The sequence below is a fragment of the Lissotriton helveticus genome, chromosome 3_1 (assembly GCF_964261635.1).
Source record: "Lissotriton helveticus chromosome 3_1, aLisHel1.1, whole genome shotgun sequence".
In the NCBI taxonomy this organism is placed as follows: Eukaryota; Metazoa; Chordata; class Amphibia; order Caudata; family Salamandridae; genus Lissotriton; species Lissotriton helveticus.
Genome location: NC_136061.1, coordinates 713,580,113 through 713,606,473, shown reverse-complemented (window position 1 = coordinate 713,606,473; position 26,361 = coordinate 713,580,113). Strand labels below are relative to the sequence as shown.

The following is a 26,361-nucleotide window of genomic DNA, read 5'->3' as shown; positions in this document are numbered from 1 at the left end:
AATATCCTTCGGTTTTCAGCAACAGTCTTGGAAAGATTAAAGGTTTTGCTCATTGTATTAAGGTCAAGGAGGGTGCCATACCGGTTAAGCATGTCCCTTTTAGTGTCAGAGAACAATTAGAGAAGGAACTTAAGGATCTTTGTAAAAAAGGAATAATTGAACCCATCGAGTCATCTCTGTGGCTTAGTCCATTGGTCGTAGTTAAAAAGAAAAATGGTGAACTTCGTGTCTGCATAGATTTGCGCAGTCTAAATAAAAATATATTGATTGATTCTCATCCTCTCCCAAAAATATCGGATATGTTATCTTTGATTAATGGTTCAAAGTGGTTCACAAAATTAGATTTGGCTTCAGCTTATCACCAGGTGGTTTTGGACCCATCATCAAGACATTTGACAGCTTTTGTTTCACCCATTGGTATTTTCAATATTGCTGCATGCCATTTGGGTTGGCCTCCACGGCAGCGTTTTTTCAAAAGAATAATGTCTAATTTACTTAAAGACATAAATGGTGTTGACTTTCAAGATGACGTTCTGGTTCATAGCTTAGCATCTGATTCACATGATGAGGCTGTCTGTTGTGTTTTAGAGATTTTGCGTGATGCAGGTGTTGTTTTAAAGCAGGAGAAATGTATTTTTAAGGTGCAGAAAATTGAGTACCTTGGCCATGTTTTGTCTGAACATGGTTTGGAACCTAGACCAGGGTTGGTTAATGCTATTGTTGATTCTCCGGCTCCTAGTGACAAGATAGGCCTCAAGTCCTTCATTGGTTTGTGTGAGTTTTACTCACGATTTTTACCTGATTATGCATCAAAGGTACAAGCGCTTTCAAATATGCTCCAAAAAAAATTCCTTTTATTTGGGACAAAGAATGTAGTGATGCTTTTGACTGGATCAAGAAATATTTGGTTAGTCCCATTATTCTAAAACCGTTTGATCCTAACGAAATGCGTACCATCACTCTTGATGCTAGTGAAGTGGGTTTCGGTGCCATTCTCACTCAAAATGTAAAAAGGCATGAACATTCCTTGTTTTTTTTTTTGTTGTTGTTTTTTTAATTTTTTTATTGAAACTTAACAATAAACGACATAACATATTCCACAAGGCAAAAATACAGTAACGGTGATCATGAGTCAGTGCGGGTGCAGCTCTGAACCGTACAGTACGTGCGGTATAGTTAAAATCGGTAGCGAGGAGGGGGGCAGCGAGGAGCAATGCAATATATACAATTGGTGCAAAATACTTGGAATGTCATTCAGGGGGACAAGGGAACATCAATGGTAAGATCCTGTGGGGGAATACATACATTTCCACGATAGGCATTCCACTGTGACCAAATCCTGTTCCATTTTTTGGGTCTGCCCCATGACAGGTACACGGTATTTTCCCTAAACATGCACCAGTCCATATTTTCCTTCCATGCCAATACAGTGGGTGATCTATGGGAGTCCCATAGCTGTGCAATATCCCTCTTTGCAATCATGTTGCCGAGGGTAGCCCAACTGATCTGTGCTTTTTTTGGAAACAACAGTGGTCCCATGCATAAATGATAAAACACAACCAATAAATACAGACGAAATCAATTCTATATTTTTAGAAGGACATGTCCAGCCGGACAGAGGTCATTCAGGTTTACTTAATAAACAAGATTCTCAGAATAGAAATTAGGAATACCTTCCACAATACCCCTATGTGGTACACAAGCCTGTGCCCAACACTTACGGGGTGATTACAGTTGGAGAAAACAGGAAAGGTTCAGGCAAAACAAACGTTTTTCTGTTTACATATACATTGCACAGAAAATATCAAGCTGCACCATTACAGAAAATCAATCAATCAGATTTGTATCGGGTGCATGAGCAAGTCGACGGCGTTTCGGTTCCACTAAGGAATCATAGGAACCATCATCAGGACAAATAAATAATTTTGCCTTTCCACTAAACCTCAATTTTGCCTATAAGAAGAGATAAAATAAAGGTGTACTTTAGGAACAGAATACATATAAGGAAATACGAAAAGTGACTCTTTGTGCACCGTGCACATGCTCATTCGTCAAGAGGTGAGGTCCTACTTTTAACAAGAATGTAGAGGCAGTGACCTTAATCTTAACTATAGGCATGCGTCCAGAGTTGCTATAACGTGTCTAAGGGGCCTTAGTGGTTGCGCAGGCAATTGACCGGAGTGTCAGTGAACTAGTAATGTGGTAGAAGTGTACTTAACACTCGCCGAATAGTGGGGCTATTTTGGAGACAGTGAAGGAACCGCACTGCTTACCGAGGCAGTGCGCATTAGGGCACAGTAAGGTCGATACTCCGTGTGGCCCGGACCGACAGCCCTGTAAAAGGATACCGTATGTTAAAACAAGAGGGCTCGAATAATACCGGGTGCCGGTAAGGACAGCCATGCAAGCAATCTTACCAAGGTGGGGCGTCAGGTTGACCAAGTTACACGATCGTAACCGGACGACGCCAGGGCAAGCCTAAGTAAAACAAGGACCCGTTTTAAAAAAAGGATCGATAGGCTAATATACAGAATTAATTCTTAGTCATGCTAGTACACTTACCAATTTCTTCGGTCATGGAGATATTCCCTGGCGTGCTCGTGTGCTGAGAGCAGGAAGTAAAAAGGGGGTTGGTGCGTTGTGATTGGGCAGTGCGCGTGAAACCGAGGGCATAAGAATAAAAGAAGGACTAAGGTACAGGGGCCATCTTGAGGTGATGCCTAGCGTGATTACCATGCATAGTGACTTAAAAATTACAGTTTCATTTAAAGACACATTGTTGGTTGAATAATCGTTTTAAACAGAGTCAGAAAATTACTAAAGGCAATTTAGATTAGTGATGTCCACTCCTCTTGCAGGTTCAAGCCGGAATTCAAGCTATCCGTCTTCAGTATCCACTTTAACTCCTCTCTGTTGAGCATCCGACTCAGGTCACCACCTGTGGGTGGTATAATGATCTGTGTAATGACAGTCCAACGGATCTCATTTTCAGTATGTCCCTTGTCCAAAAAATGTTCAACCAAGGGAGCATTGGGGGTTTTGCACCTAATGCGACTGCGGTGCTGGGATATCCGTAGTTTAATTTTTTGTTTTGTCTGTCCAACATAAATGCAATTACAAGGGCATAAGATCGCATAAATAAGATTACAACTGTTACAGTTAGTAAAGGTACGCAAATCATTTTTCACATCTCTGTACACAAATTCTTTTCCCTCTATTGTAAAATCACAGATTACACATGAGCCACATTTAGAATGACCTCGTAGGGGTGGTAATGACCAATGGTCATGCAGTGTAACATTCCTCCCCGGTGCAGATGGTAAAGCTGCCCTTACTAATTGATCTTTCAGACTTTTGTTTTTCTTGAAAGCAAAGAGAGGAACCTCCCAATTAAGGGGGCCCGAATTCAGAATATGCCAGTTTTTTCTTATGCATTGCGTTACCCGATGAGATATGGCAGAGAAAGTGGTCACACATACTGTTTTTACATCAGTTTCTTTAGGTTTAGGCTCTAGCAAAGTGTCACGGGACAGTACCAGGCTCTTTTCATAGAGTTCTTGACCAGGCTTTTAGGGTAACCTCTGAACCTGAGTTTCTCTGACAGGGTATTTGCCTCTAAGAAATAGTCCTCTTTCTTATAGCAGTTCCTTCTGAGTCTTAGAAACTGTGAGTAGGGAAGGCTATCCCTTAGTGTTCTCGGGTGACAACTCCTATAACTAAGCAGGGTATTCCTCTCTGTGGGCTTACGAAATAGGGATGTGTATAAAGTCCCTTCTTGATGTTGAATGTTCAAATCTAAGAAAGGGATACAATCTTTGTCATAGGTCATAGTAAATGTCAGCCCATTGCAATTGTTATTCAGCCAATGTGTCAGTCCTGAAAAATCTTCAATAGAGCCACCCCAAATTAAAAAGATGTCGTCTATATAACGTTTCCAGAGGCGTAACCCTTGATGGAATGGGTTACTGCTTGACAGAATAATGTGAGTTTCCAACCAATCCATATATAGAATCGCCAGGGTAGGTGCAAAAATGGCTCCCATGGAGCAGCCACGTACCTGCTGGTAAAATTCTGAATCATAAAGAAAGAAATTTTGGGTCAGACAAATCTCCAGAAGTTGTATAATAAATAGGGTGGGAACCCTATGTGGACGTGCCCTGGTATCTAGAATGTTCTTCATTACAAGTAGTGAGTCTTTTTGGGGGATATTCGTATACAGAGACTCTACGTCCAATGTACATAGAGTCTCGTGTATAAGATCAAAGGGATGGTTCTCAATTAAGTTGATCACATGCATGCTATCCCTGATATAGCAAGCAGTTGTGGGCACAAAATCCCTCAGAAAGTAATTTACATAGTGGCCCAAAGGTTCCAGAACTGAACCGCATCCAGAAAGTATTGGTCTCCCTGGAGGGTTATCAATCCTTTTGTGGATTTTGGGGAGTGTGTAAAGAACAGGGGTTCTAGGATTAGAGATGTTGAGGAAACTATACTCATGCTTGCTTATAATACCATTTTCCAAACCTTCCATGGTAATGGCTTTAATAAGCTTTTGAATGTCCTTAGTGGGGTTGCAAGGCAGTCTAGTGTAATGATCAGTGTTAGATATCTGCCTGTGAAGTTCATTCCTATAGTTACCAATGTCCTGGAGAACTATCCCACCCCCTTTATCTGCCGACTTAATAATCAAGCTGTCATTATTCCTGAGGGAATTGATCGCTGATTTTTCTTCCAGGGAAATATTGTAAGGTATAAAGACATGGGACTTCTCTATATTAGATATTTCTTTCAGAATGACCTTTTCAAAAGTTATGATCTCTTTCGGGATCATGTTTGAAGTGGGGGAGAAGGTAGAGGGCGGTCGAAATGGGGTTGTAACACTCTTGGTTTCAGATGGATTAAGCTAAAAATATGAGCGTAGTCTCAATTTCCTGAAAAAGCCAAATAATTCAGACTGAAGGTTCAAAAAGTTTGGGTAGGTAGTTGGAACAAAGGAAAGCCCCTTACTAAGAATGGATAGTTCATGGGTGGTTAGAGTGTGGTTAGAAATGTTAAAGATAGGGACAGTATTAAAATTGGTACTGTCCGTTACCACTGGTAAAACTTTTGTCTGGTCTGGCGCTCTCCTGGGGGATTGTGCCATAGTTTCTGTTGTTTGACTCTCCCTCTCTTCTGGGGTTCTGGGTTGCCCCTGGATAAAAAAGGAGTCTGATTGCGTGCAGGTCCACTGCCACCCTCACCTGGATCCGAACTATCAGATGAGTCAGCTGAGGAGTCAGTAAAACCAACTACAGTGTTTCTATTATTGAAACGTCCCCAGGGTCTGGGTGTTTGTTGATGGTGTTGAAAATTACGATTTGTATAAAAATCTTTATGCAAATACGGGTATGCTCGTTCAGGGGTAAAGAGTTTAATGTCTTTTTTAACTTTATTAGTTTTCTTATTTTGCTCTATACGATGAAATTCAGAGACTGTCTTCTCAATTTTCTCAAGCAAAGCCTTAGTATCCTTGATTTCTTTATCATCAACTATTTGCTTCTCCAAATCTTTGATGATAACCTCTAGCTTCTTGAGTTCCTCGCCTGCAGTTTCTATACCCAAAACCAACCAATGCTTGGAGCAGGTGGTTCCTATACTGCTAAAGCCTGATATATATTTAGGGTTGTCAGTGAAAACTCCTGGGATATTTCTGACTTGGAGGCCGAGCGGGATAGTATTAGATTTGAGATATTGAGTCAACATCAAAGTCATCAACTCTAACCTAACATACTTCTTTCTTTGCTTCTCTAGTTCTGCAGAAACGTTAGTACTACTTGTAGTGTTGTTTTCTTCCTGATCGGAAAACAAAGAGGGTCCTGCACAGATTTTGTTAATGTATTCCAGTGAATATAGAGGAGCTGTGTCAGACATCATAATGAAATGGAAAAGGGAGTGTAGAACAGTCTAATCCGTTCGTGCACAGGTAGGGAAGCTAATGACCACCTAGGAGAAGTGGGAGGAAGGGAGAAAACCCTTGCAATCAGTCGATTGCGCACGATTCACTTTTTAACAACAAGGGACCCCAATTCAGTCAGGCAGGGACCTCGGGGAACAATTTTTTGGAAACAACAGTGGTCCCATGCATAAATGATAAAACACAACCAATAAATACAGACAAAATCAATTCTATATTTTTAGAAGGACATGTCCAGCCGGACAGAGGTCATTCAGGTTTACTTAATAAACAAGATTCTCAGAATAGAAATTAGGAATACCTTCCACAATACCCCTATGTGGTACACAAGCCTGTGCCCAACACTTACGGGGTGATTACAGTTGGAGAAAACAGGAAAGGTTCAGGCAAAACAAACGTTTTTCTGTTTACATATACATTGCACAGAAAATATCAAGCTGCACCATTACAGAAAATCAATCAATCAGATTTGTATCGGGTGCATGAGCAAGTCGACGGCGTTTCGGTTCCACTAAGGAATCATAGGAACCATCATCAGGACAAATAAATAATTTTGCCTTTTCACTAAACCTCAATTTTGCCTATAAGAAGAGATAAAATAAAGGTGTACTTTAGGAACAGAATACATATAAGGAAATACGAAAAGTGACTCTTTGTGCACCGTGCACATGCTCATTCGTCAAGAGGTGAGGTCCTACTTTTAACAAGAATGTAGAGGCAGTGACCTTAATCTTAACTATAGGCATGCGTCCAGAGTTGCTATAACGTGTCTAAGGGGCCTTAGTGGTTGCGCAGGCAATTGACCGGAGTGTCAGTGAACTAGTAATGTGGTAGAAGTGTACTTAACACTCGCCGAATAGTGGGGCTATTTTGGAGACAGTGAAGGAACCGCACTGCTTACCGAGGCAGTGCGCATTAGGGCACAGTAAGGTCGATACTCCGTGTGGCCCGGACCGACAGCCCTGTAAAAGGATACCGTATGTTAAAACAAGAGGGCTCGAATAATACCGGGTGCCGGTAAGGACAGCCATGCAAGCAATCTTACCAAGGTGGGGCGTCAGGTTGACCATGTTACACGATCGTAACCGGACGACGCCAGGGCAAGCCTAAGTAAAACAAGGACCCGTTTTAAAAAAAGGATCGATAGGCTAATATACAGAATTAATTCTTAGTCATGCTAGTACACTTACCGATTTCTTCGGTCATGGAGATATTCCCTGGCGTGCTCGTGTGCTGAGAGCAGGAAGTAAAAAGGGGGTTGGTGCGTTGTGATTGGGCAGTGCGCGTGAAACCGAGGGCATAAGAATAAAAGAAGGACTAAGGTACAGGGGCCATCTTGAGGTGATGCCTAGCGTGATTACCATTCATAGTGACTTAAAAATTACAGTTTCATTTAAAGACACATTGTTGGTTGAATAATCGTTTTAAACAGAGTCAGAAAATTACTAAAGGCAATTTAGATTAGTGATGTCCACTCCTCTTGCAGGTTCAAGCCGGAATTCAAGCTATCCGTTGGACTGTCATTACACAGATCATTATACCACCCAGAGGTGGTGACCTGAGTCGGATGCTCAACAGAGAGGAGTTAAAGTGGATACTGAAGACGGATAGCTTGAATTCCGGCTTGAACCTGCAAGAGGAGTGGACATCACTAATCTAAATTGCCTTTAGTAATTTTCTGACTCTGTTTAAAACGATTATTCAACCAACAATGTGTCTTTAAATGAAACTGTAATTTTTAAGTCACTATGCATGGTAATCACGCTAGGCATCACCTCAAGATGGCCCCTGTACCTTAGTCCTTCTTTTATTCTTATGCCCTCGGTTTCACGCGCACTGCCCAATCACAACGCACCAACCCCCTTTTTACTTCCTGCTCTCAGCACACGAGCACGCCAGGGAATATCTCCATGACCGAAGAAATCGGTAAGTGTACTAGCATGACTAAGAATTAATTCTGTATATTAGCCTATCGATCCTTTTTTTAAAACGGGTCCTTGTTTTACTTAGGCTTGCCCTGGCGTCGTCCGGTTACGATCGTGTAACTTGGTCAACCTGACGCCCCACCTTGGTAAGATTGCTTGCATGGCTGTCCTTACCGGCACCCGGTATTATTCGAGCCCTCTTGTTTTAACATACGGTATCCTTTTACAGGGCTGTCGGTCCGGGCCACACGGAGTATCGACCTTACTGTGCCCTAATGCGCACTGCCTCGGTAAGCAGTGCGGTTCCTTCACTGTCTCCAAAATAGCCCCACTATTCGGCGAGTGTTAAGTACACTTCTACCACATTACTAGTTCACTGACACTCCGGTCAATTGCCTGCGCAACCACTAAGGCCCCTTAGACACGTTATAGCAACTCTGGACGCATGCCTATAGTTAAGATTAAGGTCACTGCCTCTACATTCTTGTTAAAAGTAGGACCTCACCTCTTGACGAATGAGCATGTGCACGGTGCACAAAGAGTCACTTTTCGTATTTCCTTATATGTATTCTGTTCCTAAAGTACACCTTTATTTTATCTCTTCTTATAGGCAAAATTGAGGTTTAGTGAAAAGGCTAAATTATTTATTTGTCCTGATGATGGTTCCTATGATTCCTTAGTGGAACCGAAACGCCGTCGACTTGCTCATGCACCCGATACAAATCTGATTGATTAATTTTCTGTAATGGTGCAGCTTGATATTTTCTGTGCAATGTATATGTAAACAGAAAAACGTTTGTTTTGCCTGAACCTTTCCTGTTTTCTCCAACTGTAATCACCCCGTAAGTGTTGGGCACAGGCTTGTGTACCACATAGGGGTATTGTGGAAGGTATTCCTAATTTCTATTCTGAGAATCTTGTTTATTAAGTAAACCTGAATGACCTCTGTCCGGCTGGACATGTCCTTCTAAAAATATAGAATTGATTTTGTCTGTATTTATTGGTTGTGTTTTATCATTTATGCATGGGACCACTGTTGTTTCCAAAAAATTGTTCCCCGAGGTCCCTGCCTGACTGAATTGGGGTCCCTTGTTGTTAAAAAGGGCAACTGATCTGTGCAGTATTATAATCATTTGGTTCCCACACATTCAAGAGACAGCGCCGGGCCTCGGGTAGAAGCGAAACCCCCGTGACCCTCTCCATAACTGCATGCACTCGGGACCAAAACTCAGCCACCTCGGGACAATCCCATAGAATGTGAAGGAAAGTACCAATCATGCCGCAGCCGCGCTTACACAGCCCATCCAGAGAATAACCCATTCGAACCAGACTCGGACCAGTGACATACACACGATGAAGGATCTTAAGTTGGACGAACCGAAGGCGAGCAGGTATGGCAACCTCTTTAGGCAAGAACAGTGCGGATTGCCAGTCCTCGTCATCCAATTCCAATCCGTCTGCAGTCCATAGAGCCCTGAGGCGCACAAGCAGGTCAGCTCTATTATTGATCAGCTTTTTGTAGATCAATGAAATTGTACTATCAGGTACGTAGCCATCTAGGATATGGTCCTCGAGAGGAGAGGATTCAGGAATATCAGTCCCCCCAGCGAAGACTGACAGCAGGGCATGACGTACCTGAGCGTATCTGAAGAATTCCCTGTCTCCAAGCTCGTATTCCGTCTTAAGTACCTCAAAGGTCTTAACATTTCCTTTAGACCAGAGGTCGCCCACCTTGCTTAGACCGATCATATCCCATTTGTCAAAGCCTTTCGTCCGCCACAAATTGCCCAAACCTTCAGAATCATACAATGGAGTTGCGCGGGTCAGTCTATCACACCATCCCAATGCCGCATTCGCATCATGCCCATCATGCCACACTCGTACAGCGATTTTAGTGGGCCCGGCCAATGTCCTATAAAGCCCCTTAGAAGATAGCGCCCTATTGAAATTCCCCCCTGGCAAGAGGTGTTTGTCCATTTCAAAGGCAGGGGTAGGACCGGAAGCGTAAGTTGCGTGGTTGATCGCACTTAATTGAGAAGCCCAATATTAGCGCCTGATATCTGGGAGGCATTCCTTGGGTTTTGTTTCGAGAGTTTTGCATGGGTCTGAATTGAATTTTTCAGTTATTGAGAGGGAATTGTTAGCATGCTGGTGGGCCAAAAGAACATTTTCTCCTTATGTTTGGGGAAAACACTTTAAATTATGCACATATCACAACCCACTTGTTTCCATTTTGTCTGGCGACAAAATGAAGGAACATACACCGAGAATTGCCCGGTTATCAACTAAACTTTTACAGTTTGATTTTGAAGTTTCTTATATCCCAGGTAGTAAAAACACAAGAGCAGATTATTTTTCAAGGCATCCTGTGGAATGTGGAGAACAAAATGTTGATTATGATGAGGAGAATTGTTTTGTGGCAGCTGTTGTTTTGGATGATATGTGTGCAATAAGCGAAGCGGAATAGAGGAAAAAATTATCTGAGGACATATTGCTTGGAGAGGTCATCAAGTGTGTGAAATGTGGGTGACCGAGAGAGAAGAATGTACACTTATCATTGCAGACTTTTGTTAAAGTGGCGAATGAGTTGTCCATTGAGGATGGACTATTAATGCGTGGTGATAGATTGATTCCTCCGGAGTCATTAAGGTCAAGATTAATTCAGGGTGCGCATGAAGCCCATCTAGGTAAAACATTTACAAAAAAAGATTGCGAGAATATCTGTGGTGGCCACAGATGGATAAAGATGTTGACATCTTTGTAGGAGAGTGTGTCATTTGCTCAAATTCAGAAAAAAGTTTGAAGATACGTACACCACCCCTCCAACCCATTGAGTTACCAGATAAACCATGGGAGAAAATTGGGATTGATTTGCTGGGACCTTTTAATACTCTTCCTACCAATGCAAGGTTTGCCATTGTGGCAATTGATTATTACTCGAAGTGGCCAGAGGTTCGTTTTATCAATGAACCTAATTCCAGTAATGTCATTGACTTTTTTAAAGATATTGTTTTACGAGAAGGTTGTCCAGATACAATTGTAAGCGACAATGGTGTACAATTTTCAGCCAAGATTTTGAAAGTTTTCTGCTCCAAAGTGGTATCAAAAATTTAAGAAGTGTACTTATCATCCACAAACCAATGGTTTAGTGGAAAGGATGAACAGGGTTATAAATAAATGTGTACAATGGGCTTTGGCTGGGAAATGTGATGTTCAGAATGCAGTAAGATCCATGTTGTGGTTCTATTGTACTACACCTCATTCCGCCACTAAAGTTTCCCCTTTTGAACTTCTCCGGGGAAGAAAACCTTGTTCGAAGGTATGTCCTGGATGGATGGCAAGATGACTAAAAATGAACACTGTAAATAATATTGACAATGTTGTTGGATCAAATGTATTACAAGCTCAAAATCAACATAAAGTATACTTTGATTCCAGGAAAAGATCCTTATCTCAGAATATTAAATTTGGTGATACTGTACGAATTAAGGTCCCTATTCATGCAAAGAAAGGCACTTCTCTGAACCTGTCAAGGTTGACAAGGTGTGCGGTAATGCGGTAAGAGTCAATTTGAAGAATTGGTGGAATCTATCCAGAATTGTGAAAATTACTGATGGTTCGGGACAGGTTTCCTTATATGGTCCTAATAAATCTGATAACATATGTAGACCTGTAAATAATGATGTTTCTACTTCTCGTTCTACTGAGGGATTACGAAGAAGTTTTTGACAACGTTCTATTCCAGTAAGATATCGTTAATCTTCTGAATGGTATCTTCCATGTTATTTTGTAAATAGAAATGTGCAGTGTTTCTTAATATTATTCATAGCATGTTTTCATTGATTTTGTGCTTTTGATTTATTTATTTTCTTTCTTTCTACCTTTATGTTTATATAGTTTATATATTTCTTTAATATGTCAAAAGGAGGGAAGTAATGTAGTATTCTCTTTACTAGGTCTGGAATGCTTGGACTTTGTATTGTGTAATAGCATTCCATTTAGAGTGTTGGGTTTGAACAGTTTAGTCAGTTGGCTCCTTGTTTCTCTGGGTGAGCCTGCTTATAATTAATAAACTACAACATCAAATCTTTATTGTGTGAGATCCTGCTTACTACAATGAGTTTTATTTATTTATTTAATTTTGTGTTTTTATAGAGCGTGAACTTGAACCGTTAGGGTATCACAGTGCTTTACAGGACTCATAGGATTGTACAAAAAGACTTAGAGTCACACGAGTAAAAAAACAATTAGGAGGTGGTGGGTGCAAAATACATAAGAGATAGGACACGTATTTACAGATTACATTTACAATTACTCAAGACAAGACCACAGGTTTCTTCGTGGGGTGACTAGGCAATCCGAAGGGAGGTAATAGTCAGACGTATATCAGGGTCATAGTGGTAGTTGAAGGCAAAATTTAACCAAGGAATTTACCCATAAGGAAGGTTTTGGTATCCTTTTTGAAATGAGACAGAGAAGGGATTCTTCTGATGGCAGGTGGGAGAAAGTTCCATATTCTAGGAACGGCCCCAGAGAAAGCACGATTGAATGTTTTTTTTTTTCCCGAAAGCGAGCAGGTTGCAGCAGGAGGTCTCTGGCGGACCGGGAGTTTCTGATCCCTCCAGAAATCACAAGTTTCCATGCAAGATATGCAGGGGAGTTTGAGTATAAAGCCTTGTGTGTAATGTGAGCTAATTTAAGCTGTATTCTTGCCTCAAGAAGAAGCCAGTTGAGAGCTTTCAGATGTGGGGCAGGCTTTTAAAGGTGCCAGGGAGATCTTGGGTAAATCCGAGAGGGTAGAACAGTCATACTCCAGTCTAGAGATGACTAGTGCTTGGTCTGCCATTTTTAGGTCGGGAGCATCGTGGAAGGGCTTCAATTTCCTTAGGTAGCTCAGGTGTAATCTGGCTGATTTGACCTTTGAGTTGATGTGGTCCCGCATGTTCAAGTTGCTGCCCAGGGTGATTCTCAGGGATTTGGCTGAGTCCACGATGGTCGGTGGGCAATTTAAGGCTGAGATAGCCTTGATCCATATTTGCATCTCAGGATTGGTTTTAGGAGGGGAAATTAGGAGAGATTCTGTTTACTTTGCATTGAGTTTGAGTTGATTGGAGGTGAGCCATTGGACAGTCAGTTTCAGGGCTTTGTTCAGGGAGAGGATATCCTCGAGAGATGAGGTTTTGATGTAGATCTGAGTGTCGTCAGCATACATATGGTAGGAGATATTGGCAGTGCGTAGTACTTCGGCAAGCGGTTCAAGGTAAAGGTTAAAGAGGGTGGGAGACAGGGTTGATCCTTGGGGGACTCCAACCGTGACCAGGGAGGGAGCAGATAGGTTGCCGTTGATTAGGAATCTCTGTGCTCGGGTATGGAGGAAGGATCTAAACCATTCTAGAACAGAGCCTTCCAATCCCATCCTAAGTTTGAATCGTTCGAGTAGTTTTTCATGGTTGACCATGTCGAAGGCCGAGAATAGATCTAGGAGGATTAGGAGACATGTTTTGCCTTGGTCAAGGACTTGGAGGGCATCGTCAACGATGTGGAACTTGGTGGTTTCAGTGCTGTGCCTAGGTCTAAATCTGGATTGAAAGTCATCGAGTAGGGAGAAGTTTTTGATGTGTTGACATAGCTGCTGTTGCACACACTTCTCCAGCACTTTGGCTAAGAGGGGTATGTTGGAGATGGGTCTGAAGTTGCCGGGGGAAGCAGTATCTAGCGACTGCTTTTTCAAAATGGGAGGGACTTGGCCGGCTTTCAGAGAGTCAGGCATCGATCCCTGCTGGAGAGAGGCGTTAATTATTTCAGTCCAGCTGGGAATAATGGATTGGGCAATTGCGGCTATGCAGTTGGAGGGGAGCGGGTCATTAAAATGGTTGTTCTGGTTTAAGGTAGATTTTGGAGATGGAGTCTTCATCCTAGACTTTGAAGTCAGTCCAGTGAGCTTGATTTTTAGGTGAAATCTGTGGGGACGTTGCGGCAGGAGGAGGCAGGTCCGGAAGGAGTTGAGAGTATGTGGCGGGACTGAGTTTGTTTCCTAAGGCTATTAATTTGTCAGCGAAGAAGGAAGAGAATTCTTCGGAGGATATTAGGAACTTGGGGGTTTCTTTTGAAGTTTTGGCCAATTTATTAGATTGGTGTTTGACCAGTTTGAAGAGCTCGCGGGGTCTGTTCTTGGTATTCCTTAGTTCAGATCTGAAGAATTCTTTTTTTGAGTTGAGGATGTTCCTGTTGTAGGCATTTCTGGCTTAGCGGAGAAGATTTAGATGTGCGGCAGAGGGGTGCTGCCTCCAGGTTCTTTCAGATTGCCGGAGGGATCTCCTCTCATTGTTGAGGGATCCCATGAACCAGGGGTTTCTGTCTTTGATTTGGGTTCTTTTCAGTTTTATTGGGGCTAGATCATCCAGAATGTTCGATATAGTCGCAGAGTAGTGATCGTTGAGGTCACTAACCGTTGTGAAATGCGAGGGGGAGAGGTCAGATTTGCAGCCAGCCTCAAGTTCCCTATGGTCCAGGTTCTTGGTGTCCCTGATCCAGTGTCTGGGAATCACCAGTTGTGGTGCCCTTGTCTTGTGGGTGCCAGGTAGTAGGAAGGTGATGGTATGGTGGTCAGACCAGTCACAGGGGTCTATAGAGATAAGCTTGACCGCTGATTCGTCAGAGATGATCCAATCAAGAGTGGCCCCTTTCGAGTGAGATGGGAGTGAACAGGTTTGGGTCACGGCTTGATCGGCCAGGAGGTCTTTGATGGCGTTGACATGTGGATCCTTGGGATCATTCCAGTGCAGGTTAAAATCACCAAGGAAAATATCTTTAGTGTAGGAGGAAATCTTAGCTGTGATGATTTCTATGAGGTGGTCAGTGAAGGAGTCGTTCATGCCTGGGAGGTGGTAAAAGATGTGCAGGATGCACAGTTGGGTGGAATTGCTGCAAATAGCGAGGGTGAGGTATTCACAGGATTCAGTGGTATCCGCCAGGAGTTCTGTGACAAGAAGGTTAGAGCGGTAGATGCAGGCGATGCCTTCTCCTTTCTTGCTCGGTTGCCTGTCCAGCCTTGCAATGTTATAGTCAGGAGGGATTAGGAGGTCCAGGCATGGAGATGAGGATTCGTTGAGCCATGATTCTGTTAGGATTGCTATGTCGAAATTGTTGTTCAGGATGAGATCAGCAATATCAGCGGCATGCTTAGCTGCCGATCGGCAGTTGATTAAGAGACCAGACAGAGAGGGGTCGGAAGGAGTGTCAGGAATATTGACGGACAGGGGAACAGGAGCTAGATTACTTTTGACCACAATTGTGTTACAGAGGGTAGCTGGTCTGTTGGGGTTGATAGTACCGTGCAGATAGCATGTTTGGCACTCACTTCAAGTGGATAAGGGGTAGCTGGGGCAGCGTTGTAGTCCCTTGAGGATGGCAAGGATTTCCATTTCCGTGAGGTCTAACAGACTTGGAGTGAAAACGGTAAAGTTGTAGGAGAGGACAAGGGCAAGGGTTTCCTCCTCTGAGAGGTGGCATGGTTGCTTGCAAGGGCGAAGATGTCTCAAGGATAATGGAAGAGAGTGTTTAGGGAACTCTATGCTATGCAGGGGGTGGAGTTTGGCAGGGGCATGAGGTTAGCAAAGGAGAGTTCTGCGAGGTGGAGGAGTTTTATTAGAGCCCGAATGGAAATGTGAATGCTCTGGGTTAGTTTAGCGGCTCTGAAATGTAGGGATTCAAAATCCATATACGAGGGAGGTGCTAAAGGGCCGGGGGGGGGGGAATGATTCAGGAGCAGTTCTATCGGCATGTGTCGGTGATAGGGTTGGAAGGGCTAGCTCGACCTGACTCGTAGGTCATTGGAGGCGTACTAGTCTCATAGTCAAAGTGGGGAGCTTGTGGGGAGGGGGCCAATAGTCTCGGGGCGTTTCTGATGGTACGGCCGGGAGGTGTGCTAGAGGGGTTAGGATGATCTGTGTTGGGAACCCAAGGAGAGGTGGTTTGTGGGCTGGAAGGGCTACCTCGACCTGTATTTTTGGTCTTTGGAGGCGTACCAGTCACACAGTCATATTGGGGAGCTAGCTGGGAGAAGACCAAAGGCCGATTGTGTTGGCAGGGCCAGGAGGCGTGCTGGATTGGTTAGGATGATCTGTGTTTGAAAACCTTAGAGGGGTGGTTTGTGAGTGGCTAGTCACTTTAGAAGGGTTGGTCGGAGGCTTGTCGGGCTGGTGTTGGTTACCCTGCCATTGTCGTGTACATGGGTTCTGAGGAGGGTAAAAAGGTCTGCACATTTATTCAGGTTTTTGGTTGAAGCTTGGATCAAGACAATGCCATTTTTGTAGAGAGTGATGGTGAAGTCAGCTCACAGGGTTGGGGAGGGCGCTATTGAAAGCTTTGTGCTGTATGGAATGTTCTTGGTTGCATGTATGTTGAAGAGTTGACCTAAGGTTTTGCGCCAAGAGAAGGTTCTTCTGGAGTAGAAAATGAAATCATTAATGACTGTGCCATTGTCCGCGCTGTAACGCAGGTCAGAGATCAGTGATCAAATCCTGTTTACAAGATAGGTGCCACCCACCACATTGTGCTAATCAGGAGCAGCATATCCTCTCTTCGGTTCCCAGCATGCACTATGGCAGGAAAGACTTCAGAGAACCTTCTAAGCGAGCAGAAGTAGCAGAACCTAAAACTGAATACTTTAATAAGCCAGGCATTTACCCAACACTGCAAAGGGATATCTGCCAACAAAAATCCACACCTCCCAAAAAATGTGAGTGAAAGGGCGCACACAGCGAAAGTAAAACTAGTACTAGTATGCAACAAAAACAGGATGCTCTGAAATATCTGCAACTGACATGAGTACTATCTTGAGAATATTACAAGAAGGGGGTGTATAGTTCTACGACAATCTAACAAGTGCTATGGAGTTGGAACTAGAGGGAAATGTGTACATTTGCAAGGTTTTCCAGTCATACCTTTAAGGCGTCATGCGCCGAGTCCTGTGCTCCTAGTTGATGACGTAAGTGACTACTCGAGTGCAATTTTACTCCACCGAACCAATTGAACTAACGTGTGATAACGTGTTGCTTCCCCCCTCGACCCCAACTCACCTCACCAACTTGAACAAGTGGTATCAGGGTCTGCTCCACGAAGCCCGGCGCATGCACATGTCCTTTCTCGGCAAGCACACTGTACAGGCGACAGGGAGGGTACAAAACATGCTTCCCTCCCAATAAAAAGCACGCATTTCTGAGCTGTGCCAATAAGAAGCATGGGTGGAGCTTCCACCCGCTTCGCAAGCTAAATCGATAACAATAGACCTCGCCAAGAGCGACAGCGCATGCGCTGCGTCGCCAGGCGAGACCTAAAAAGGAAATATGGATATTTCTTTTTGAATGCCTAATTAAATTATAAGTCCTGCATACAGCATTATCGAAGTATTAAAGATCCCATCTATGACAGACTGCCTGTGCACAGCTACCAGGGTGTGTTTGACAGTAGTGCACATGTGATTATGTGTTCCTGGCGACAGCCACTTTGAACCTTATTTTAAAAGGTGGGCACAAGCAGTTACCATTCAAATCTATTTTATCGGAGATTAGAGTGAATGACACTCGGTTTATGAAACGAAGCGGTCTAAAAGCAAACAATCTAGGGGGGCTTAAATTGGGGCAGAACACAATTCATCACAGGAAGTTTGATTACAATGGCATCTAAGGCCTTGGAAGAGGACGGCAGTGTCGGACTAGCATATAGGGCAATCAGGCAGTGCCCGAGGTGATGGTCTGATAGGTCAGTGTGTAGGCTGGCTTTTTGCACATTTGTGGCCCTGTTTTATGGCTTTGTGGGCTAGTTTTACTCTTAATTTTCCTGAAAGTAACCCAAGCACTGCCTATAGTGAGCACAAAGGCCTGCAGTCACTTAATCATGCCTTGCATAACATCTACACAACACGTCATTATAAATTCAAAACTGCCCTATTCGCAAATGCGGGCCGCATTTCTAGCTATCTGATTTGTTAATGGAGGTCACTTTTATTTTTGAGCCCAGGCCTATCTTCTGTTTCAGTCCAACCCTGGAGGACAGACATACATTTAAAATCCAAATTAGTGAACCCGCAGAAACCCTAGTAGAAAACCTTTTTAATATCAGTTCCTCACTTTTTAGTCAAGCACACATCACCCTTTCATTGAAAGTGTGGTATTACATCTGGTAGGATATTATGAAATGGCATCATGGGAAACAATGATAAATTGTTATCAGTATTACGTAACCCTCCCTTGTGCTGTAGTAGGATTTGTGCAATCTGTGCAGCGTTGAGGCTTGGAAAGGCAGAGCTTGATGTGGGTGTTTCAGGGCTCTCCCGGCCAAGTATTTTTCTGCCAAGTTTCATTCTACAGAACAAGTTTAAACTAGGCTATAATTCTTCTGACATAAAAAGGTGAACCGCACGAAAGAACAAATGTTGAAAGTCAGTCATTCAGCCTCTTTTTTGTAGAAAGTTTTGTTTTACCTAGTTTTAATAACACAAAGCACAGACACATCATAAGCAGTGTAATCACTCCCAACACAAACATACACAACCAGCACAGGGCAGGAGTCAGCGTCCCTTAGATGTGCCTAACGACTGTAGCACAAGCTTCCTCATACAAACAGCAGATACAGTATGTGCAGCAGCAGTGCAAGCTTCACCCATTGTGTGTGTGAATATGAGGACAGGTCACTGAATGCTGCACCCCTTTGGCTACATAAAATCAGTTCACACCTCAAGCTGATGCCTCTTATTTTAATTTTAATTTTAATTACCTAAATAGTTTACTGGCATGAGCAGAGTGGTAGTTCTTTTGTACTTCATTTCAGATTGAAATTCTAAAGCTGATAGATAAATAAATCCCTATATTTCCACATCTATCGTGGCACTGGACAAGGTTGTCCATTATCTCCATTATTATTTCTTTTAGCTCTGGAACCATTAGCTGCTGCTATACGGCAAACATGGGTATTAGAGGTATTGAGACCACTGCTGGGGAAATTAGAGCATTTTACTATGCAGTCAATATCCTTTTGACTCTTTCACACCCAAAATCATCTGTAACCTCTTTAATTTGACTATTAAACACTTTTCAAACTTTTCTGGTTACAAAATTAATTGGTCTAAATGTGAAGCATTACCAATTACTCTCATTACTACTAAAGCCTTTATTGGTTATCTCCCTTTTAAATGTTTACATTTCAAACTAAAATATTTAGGGATACTTCTTAATTCTGGCCTAAAAAGTATGATGATGGATAATTTAAATCCCATAATTGATCAGGTTAAAAGAGACTTTCAACTTTGGACACTCTTATATTTATCACTTTGGGGTAGAGTACAAATTATTAAAATAAACACGATCCCTAACTGTTATTACATTTTTGGGATGACTTCACTCTCCACTCCACTATCCTTTTTCAAAACAAGTCTTCTACCATTTCTCGATTTGTATGGGATTCTGATAAACCCCATTTGAGAGTCCTGTAATTGCATTCTTACTACATAAAAGGTGGTCTACGTCTTCCCCACTTAGAATATTATTGGTTTGCTCAATAATTAGCTCATTCCACCTATATGCTCTCAACAAATAGAAATACTCCAATCTGGGATAAACTCGAACAGTCTTTTCTCAAATCTGACACTTCGCTTGCTTTTTATTATACTGAACGTCCACGATTTATGTAGTCTTCTAATCCCATTATTTATTCTTCTCAGTTGGCTTGGCAGAAGGCACATACTCTTACAAAAACACATGCCCTACTACATTATCAAGCTCCTTTATGGAACAATGCAGTTATTAAGTATATTTGAAAAGAACTCAACTAGCACACTTGGACTGAATATAAAATAAATCACATCTCCGATGAGTTCACAAAATACTCTTTAAAATCTTTCCTGAAACTACAACAGGAATTTGATCTTCCCTGATCAAAAATTAATAATTATACTCAACTATTTACTGCTCTTTCCTCCAGTAAGGCAAAATCTCAGGACATAACTTCCCAATCACCAATTGCGCAATATAGTCATACTTTAAAAACTTTAAAGGAATGATTACTGGTGTCTACACTATTTTAATTGGCCATTCTTTTTTCAATTGAAACATCCAGTAACCTCAGACATTGGTGATCCTCCCGTTCTAATAGGAGAGTCTCAGATACAGAATAGGCCACCTTATTTGTGTACGACAATAAAGGGCTTAGAGACTTCTGTCTTAAATGTAATTACTTTAAAATCTTGCATCGCTGGCACTGGTATATCAGCCAAATTACATTGAGCTAACCATAGACCCAGTTCCCTTTGTTGGATATGCCAAGAATTTGGATGTGATATAGTACATCATCATCATCATCAATTAACTTTATTTGATTTGACATAGCAAATCACAGACATACATTCAAACGAATCAGATACATCAAAAGCCCCTTAAAAACTTAACATAAAATGAAGAATTTAAAACAGTCACATTCCAGAATGGGCATGAAACACTCCTGATAAAACCGTGACAAGTGACAACAAACACTGGTGTTCTAAAAAACTGCAAGTACAGTAATGCTTGTTTAAAATGTAAAAGTTAAAGGAGACATTGTGTATACTTATATCGTAATCTTGCCCACTTCGGGCAAAAAAAGTAATGTGTAAAGCGTCTTGTGCAGCTATCCAATCACATGTACACCACCCCACTAAAAGGTGTGGGAGCAAATTCAAAAGAAAATAGGTTAATATCTGCTATGCTGAGCCGACATATTCGAAGTTAAATATATTACTTGAAGGTTTCACCAGCGCATAATGAATATATAAAACTTTGGACAATGAGACTCTTGCCCTTTCCTCATGCCTACACGCCAAAAAGGCCTCCTTAGCCTCCTTAGCCAAAGCGATATCAGCTTTACAAATCAGCTCAGGATCACTATAAAGAGGAGGTTTACCCAGGTCACTTAGTGTGATTTTTACATACTTCAGCATAGACAGCAATCTAGGCACAAGCAATCCCTTAAGATTGTTCTGTTCAGCTCGAGATCCCATTTTAACCAAACCAAAAACTAAAAAAGTATAAGGCGGATTTGAATAAATTCTCTTATAAAATTCACACCTAACTCATTGAACATGGCGTGAAAAGTTTTGCACTACCATTTGCCTAGTTTGCACATTGCTTATTTTGCACAAGCAGCTGCTTTTTGCACATATTACTGACATTTCTGCAGTGTTTTTAATTGTTGTATATATTATTGTGTGCCTTAAAATTATTGATGTATCCATCTGTGCAGTTATTTGTACTTTTTTAACATATATCATGATGAATTATGTGATTTTATTATGTGACTTTTGTTTGTGATATTATGTGTTGTGGATGATGTTGTGATTTTTATGTACTTTTATGGATGTTACCTAAATCCGAATAAAGATCTTTGACTTGACTTGACCTAACTCATCATGTGCCATCTTTGAAGGGACTCTCTGGGGTAACCGTAATATTCTCCAGAAGAATTTATTTTCGGCATTTTGTATCTGGGGATAAGGCTTATACCCCCATATCTCTGAGCCATATGACACTATAGGGATGCATTTGGTTTTGTAAAGATGTAACATAGACCTCAGGTGATTATGACTTAAGCATCTAGTAAAAGCATCAATGCTATGGGCTACCCTATTAAAGGATTGAACATTTGCTCTTTTCAGTGGGGCCCAGAACAATGTGTTATCTATCAAAATGCCAAGATAGCAGAAAATATCCACTTTAGCAATGAGATGGTTCTTAATATGATATTCCTTAGATTTTACGTTTGTTGGACCTATACACTTTGAATAAGATTTAGAATAATTAATATTTAACCCCAAAGAATTCATTAAAAAATAAAATCACTCCAATAGAAACTGTAAACTATTAGCTGTACGCGCCATTAAAACAGTATCTTCCATGTGCCGCAGAGCTGGGACCAGTTTAGATCCTGCCTTTGGTACATTAATACAAAGGTCTGATCTAGTTGATTGATATAAAGAAAAAAATGCATCGCCGGTATACAAGCCTGCCGGACCCCATTCTCTATCTGAAAGTGCGTATTGCATTCACCAGAAGGACCCTATCTAACTGAGGCTTCGAGCCCCGAGTGCAAATCATGCAAAAAGGCTATGAGAGCCTCATCCACCCCCCCCCCCTGTTCCTCAGCATAGCCCACAATTTTGATCTGACCATAGTGTCAAAAGCTATGCTGAGGTCCATGAAGGCCATATGAATGCTCTCCACTACGAAAAAACTCCCACGTGACCTCTCTATTTTCTTGAGGGTTTTAGCCTCTAAATCCAAACAAGGGCATAACCAAGATACAATATCAGATACTTTGTTACTTTCTCATTTTCTTTTTATTTAACTTATTTTTTGCTTTTTCTCACGTCAATATTTTCAGCTTAAAAGTTTCATCAAAAAAAATATATATAATTCATCATTAACAATCCAAGGTGTACAATTCATTATTCATATTGTAATCCATTCATTACCCGGTACAGAACTGACACAATCAATCCACTCATTCATAGCTCATACACATTCACACCTCAATCTATCTGTGCAAGTTAACACGTTTCGTTGGTTCACGTCTATTACCCAATACAGGGCCACTACAAACAGTAGGATTTTACAAAGACTTGGTCGACATGTATCGGTGGCAAATGGCAACAATAGAAGCCGCCTTAATCAGAACCCGCCAGATATGTCAAACCTTGTTCTCTACACCCTGGTTTCTCTCTTATTAAGTCTTTAGTGCAGAATATCAAAACTCCATAAATTAGCAAATTATTCGGAGTTGCAATTTTTTGTCCAAGAGGGCTTGCTACCAACTCAAATATCTTGTCCAAGGAAGTTTTGAGAGTCAGTCAGAACCACAGTTAATCAGCAAGTTAGACCTTGTATCCTGCATAGATATCCCGTAACAATGCGGTGCTTTCGTATCCTGCTAAGATTCAGCCAGCAGTGAGCTGCTATAAGGTTGCACTAAAAAGTGATATATCCTGCCTGGGATATATTCTGTTTATATTTGCGGTGTCTGCCAGCTTAGTCCTTTAATATCACATTCCCGCTCTTCATCAAAAATCAATGAGATCGCGTTGTGTAAATACTTTCTGTGGAATCACTCTATTATATGGCTTGTATGTCCATCAAGGTTCCGCCACATCACCCACGTCTCAGCGAGACATCGCAAATATAAACAGAATATTTCCCAGGCAGGATATATCACTTTTTAGTTGAAAGGCCCTTTAGTCCTGCCTTCACCTCAGCTAAAGTAAAATTTACTTTTGGCTCAGTTACTCAAAGCTCCATATTGGGAGAGTCATCACCATCTGCATAAACGGATGAGAAATGGCCTAACCATTTCATGGCTGTAATAGTCTGCCCCAAAACTGGAAGCGCCTTGTCATTAAAGAGCGACTGGTTAACAACTTGCCAGAAAGCTGTGCTATCTCTTAAACTACTGGCCTCCTAAAGCTCTTCCCAGGCTTCTCTTTTAAGAGCATTTATTCTATTCCCGCGTGCCTGGAAATAAAGCATTCTAGACTCCTTCACAGCTTCTCTAGTCCTTGATTTCTGTCGGAGGGCCAGTTTTAATACTTTGTGTGCCGTGGTACAATCCTTATCGAATCATATTGGGCTGCAGTGTACAGGTTTATTAGACTTCTTGGTGAGACATTCTTCACCTCCTTACAGATGTTAGAGAAAGAATCCCCTATAGCTTGATCAGGAGAATCATCTTGCAGACACACTTCACAATCCAATCTACCTCTCTTAATTAAATTCTTCAAGAAGTCTTTGGGATGATCTTACCCCAACCTATTCGCCTACCTTGTTCCATGGGAAGAAGGATTTCATTGTATGTATTGGTATACTTATTTACCTGGAAATCATGCCAACCAAATTCAGCTATAAGAGGGTTATGATCACTAATAATATTTCACTCGGCCCTAAACGTGGTAAGAGAAAGGCCAAATCAAGCATGCACAAAAATAAAATCAATTGGTGAATCACTGCCTCTACCCTTAAATGGAGGGACTACATCAGGGAATCATGGGCTTCCTTGGTCAGGAGATTTATAGGATCAAATTCAGCTAACAATTCATTTAAAGCATCACCCTGATAAGTGTGACTAAAGTGAGTCCGCTCTGCAGCCATTAATTGAATAGATACTCACCAGTTAGGACTACATGAGGCGCAAGGAGGTATATTAAAATCACCTACTACTATAATAATGGGCAAAACGTTCCAGACTCGTAGGGTCACAGACCAAAAGTTCCTTACCTCATCTTCCAACTTAGCCTCAGATGAAGAAGAGTTATAAATGTTAATCGCCAGGACTCTAACTCTATGAAGAAAAGATAAAATAAACCCCAATACATTCCTTGAGTCAAAAACTACTACCTCCATATCACAACACAACCCTAGACTCACAAAAGTTGCAATGCCCCCTTTAGGTCTACCATGTAAAGGGGCGACCGCATTAACTCGGAATGCCATGAACCCATCTATAAATGAGCTCCCCTCAGTATCTCAAGTCTCCTGAAGGCACACTACCCTACAAGACATGCATAAGGCAACAACCTGGTCGACGGCCAGCAGGAACCTTATCCCAGCTACATTCCAACTGAGCACCCCCAAAATGTTCCTGTGACCCGAGACCCCTTATTAATGTCTTCCTTTATAGTACATATATTAGGGGAATACTCAAACATACATCCTTTCTGGTCCCAAATTGAAAACTATTTCTAGAAATACTCCCCCATTCAACTCTCCTTAACAGAATGGTTATCACTTCTGCATGATGTTTCGGGCTTGTTCTCCATACCCATTCATAATAATCCACATTTGTATAGCGCACAATCACCCGTTAGGGTCTCTAGGCGCTGGGGGCCGTCGGGAAGATTAAGCAAGCTATTGCCCAGAGTCGCATGGTGCTGGGCTAACCTGCCACCAGAGCCGGGGATCGAACCGCGATCCCCAGATTCCAGCGTCAGTCGCCCTGGCCGCGGCGCCACACCTCTCCCACTACCTTCAAGTGACTTTTCACAGCTCTTAGCCTTGCCAAAATTAATATATTACATTTTTGGAAGACAGATATTAGCTCCAAGCTTCATTCTTGGTTGAAAGATATGTTTGATGTGGCTTAGTTTGAGAAAATGATTTATAAGTTAAACGATAATTTACATCAGTTTGATTATATTTGAGGCCCTTTTCATGATCTTCAACAATCTTGAATTTGCTTATTCATGTATTATATTTAGCCTTATACTTACCAGAGATATTTTGTATATGTTAATATCAGTGTATGTTGATATATCTGCTACCCTTGATGAGATGATTGTTTTCTTATACACTTGATTACGTTTGTATATTTGTTTTCTGTTTTCCTCTTTTAATTTTGATTTATTTCTGATTATTGGTTAATATCTTTTTTTCTTGTATGCTATATGCACGTTAAGTTTATGTTATGAGATCTATGTGCGGTTTATTATTGGTTCTTTTTCTGTTTGGAAAACTCAAAAAATAATTGAAATACTAGTTAAGTAAATAAATAAATAACTACATATTAGTTGCAAAGTTTTCCTCCACAACTATAGTTAACATCTATATATATATTAGAAACACCATGAAAATCCTGAACAACCACAGACATCTAAGGTTGTCCCTGGCCAGCTGTCAGCAGTTCATGCTGACAATTTCTTTTCATGGTGTTCGTGTACTTGTAGTCTTGCGTCCATAATAAGAAAGCAAAACTATAAGAACCATAATGAAAATAAAAAATCACGAGTGCATGAACTACTCACACCTGCTAATGCCCAAAGGCAACTGTGTGCATATGTTGTATACACTCTCCGGCGCTTCGGGTTAGAAATGTTCTTCCCTATTTAATTAATGTTGTGATTTGGTACTAAGCCCTATGTTTATCACAAGCTATGGATGGTTGAATAGAATGTTTACTCAGCCACCTTAGCTAGAATACATTTCATATTAAAATATGTTATTGTGGCGAATTGGGATGTTAAATGTGGTTAACACCTTTTGTGGCTAGGCGAAAAGTATTATCAGATGAAAACGTCATCATTAGACATAAATGCTCATTTCCTTTGTCTTCTATGACTCATTACACAAGGCACATAATATCTCGCTTCTCAGCCGCGAGAGGTTTTGTTCAGTTGTATTGCACGAATTAAGACAGAGAACAAGAAACAGGACAGTTTCTTGTTCTCTGTCTTAATTCGTGCATTAGTTACGTTGAACGCTATTGACTACCGTATTTTACAGCGCTACCAGGCCACACTATAGGGATGGGTTCTATACTGATGTTGACAACACTGCATAAAATAACACAACACACGGACAACCGTACTCTGCTTTCGTTTCACTCGCTCTCCTCATTTCAATAGAGGGATGAACTCCGAGCCATCCTAGCCAGAAATGTCGAAACGGAAACATCGACAAAATCGTAAACAAA

At 41.6% G+C, this 26,361-nt stretch overlaps 1 protein-coding gene across 2 annotated transcripts in view; it reads right to left on the bottom strand.

Moving 5' to 3' along the window:
• Window positions 1-26,361, bottom strand: part of PRRG4 (proline rich and Gla domain 4) — a 297,426-nt gene that overhangs the window by 270,699 nt on the left and 366 nt on the right. The window lies entirely within an intron of this gene.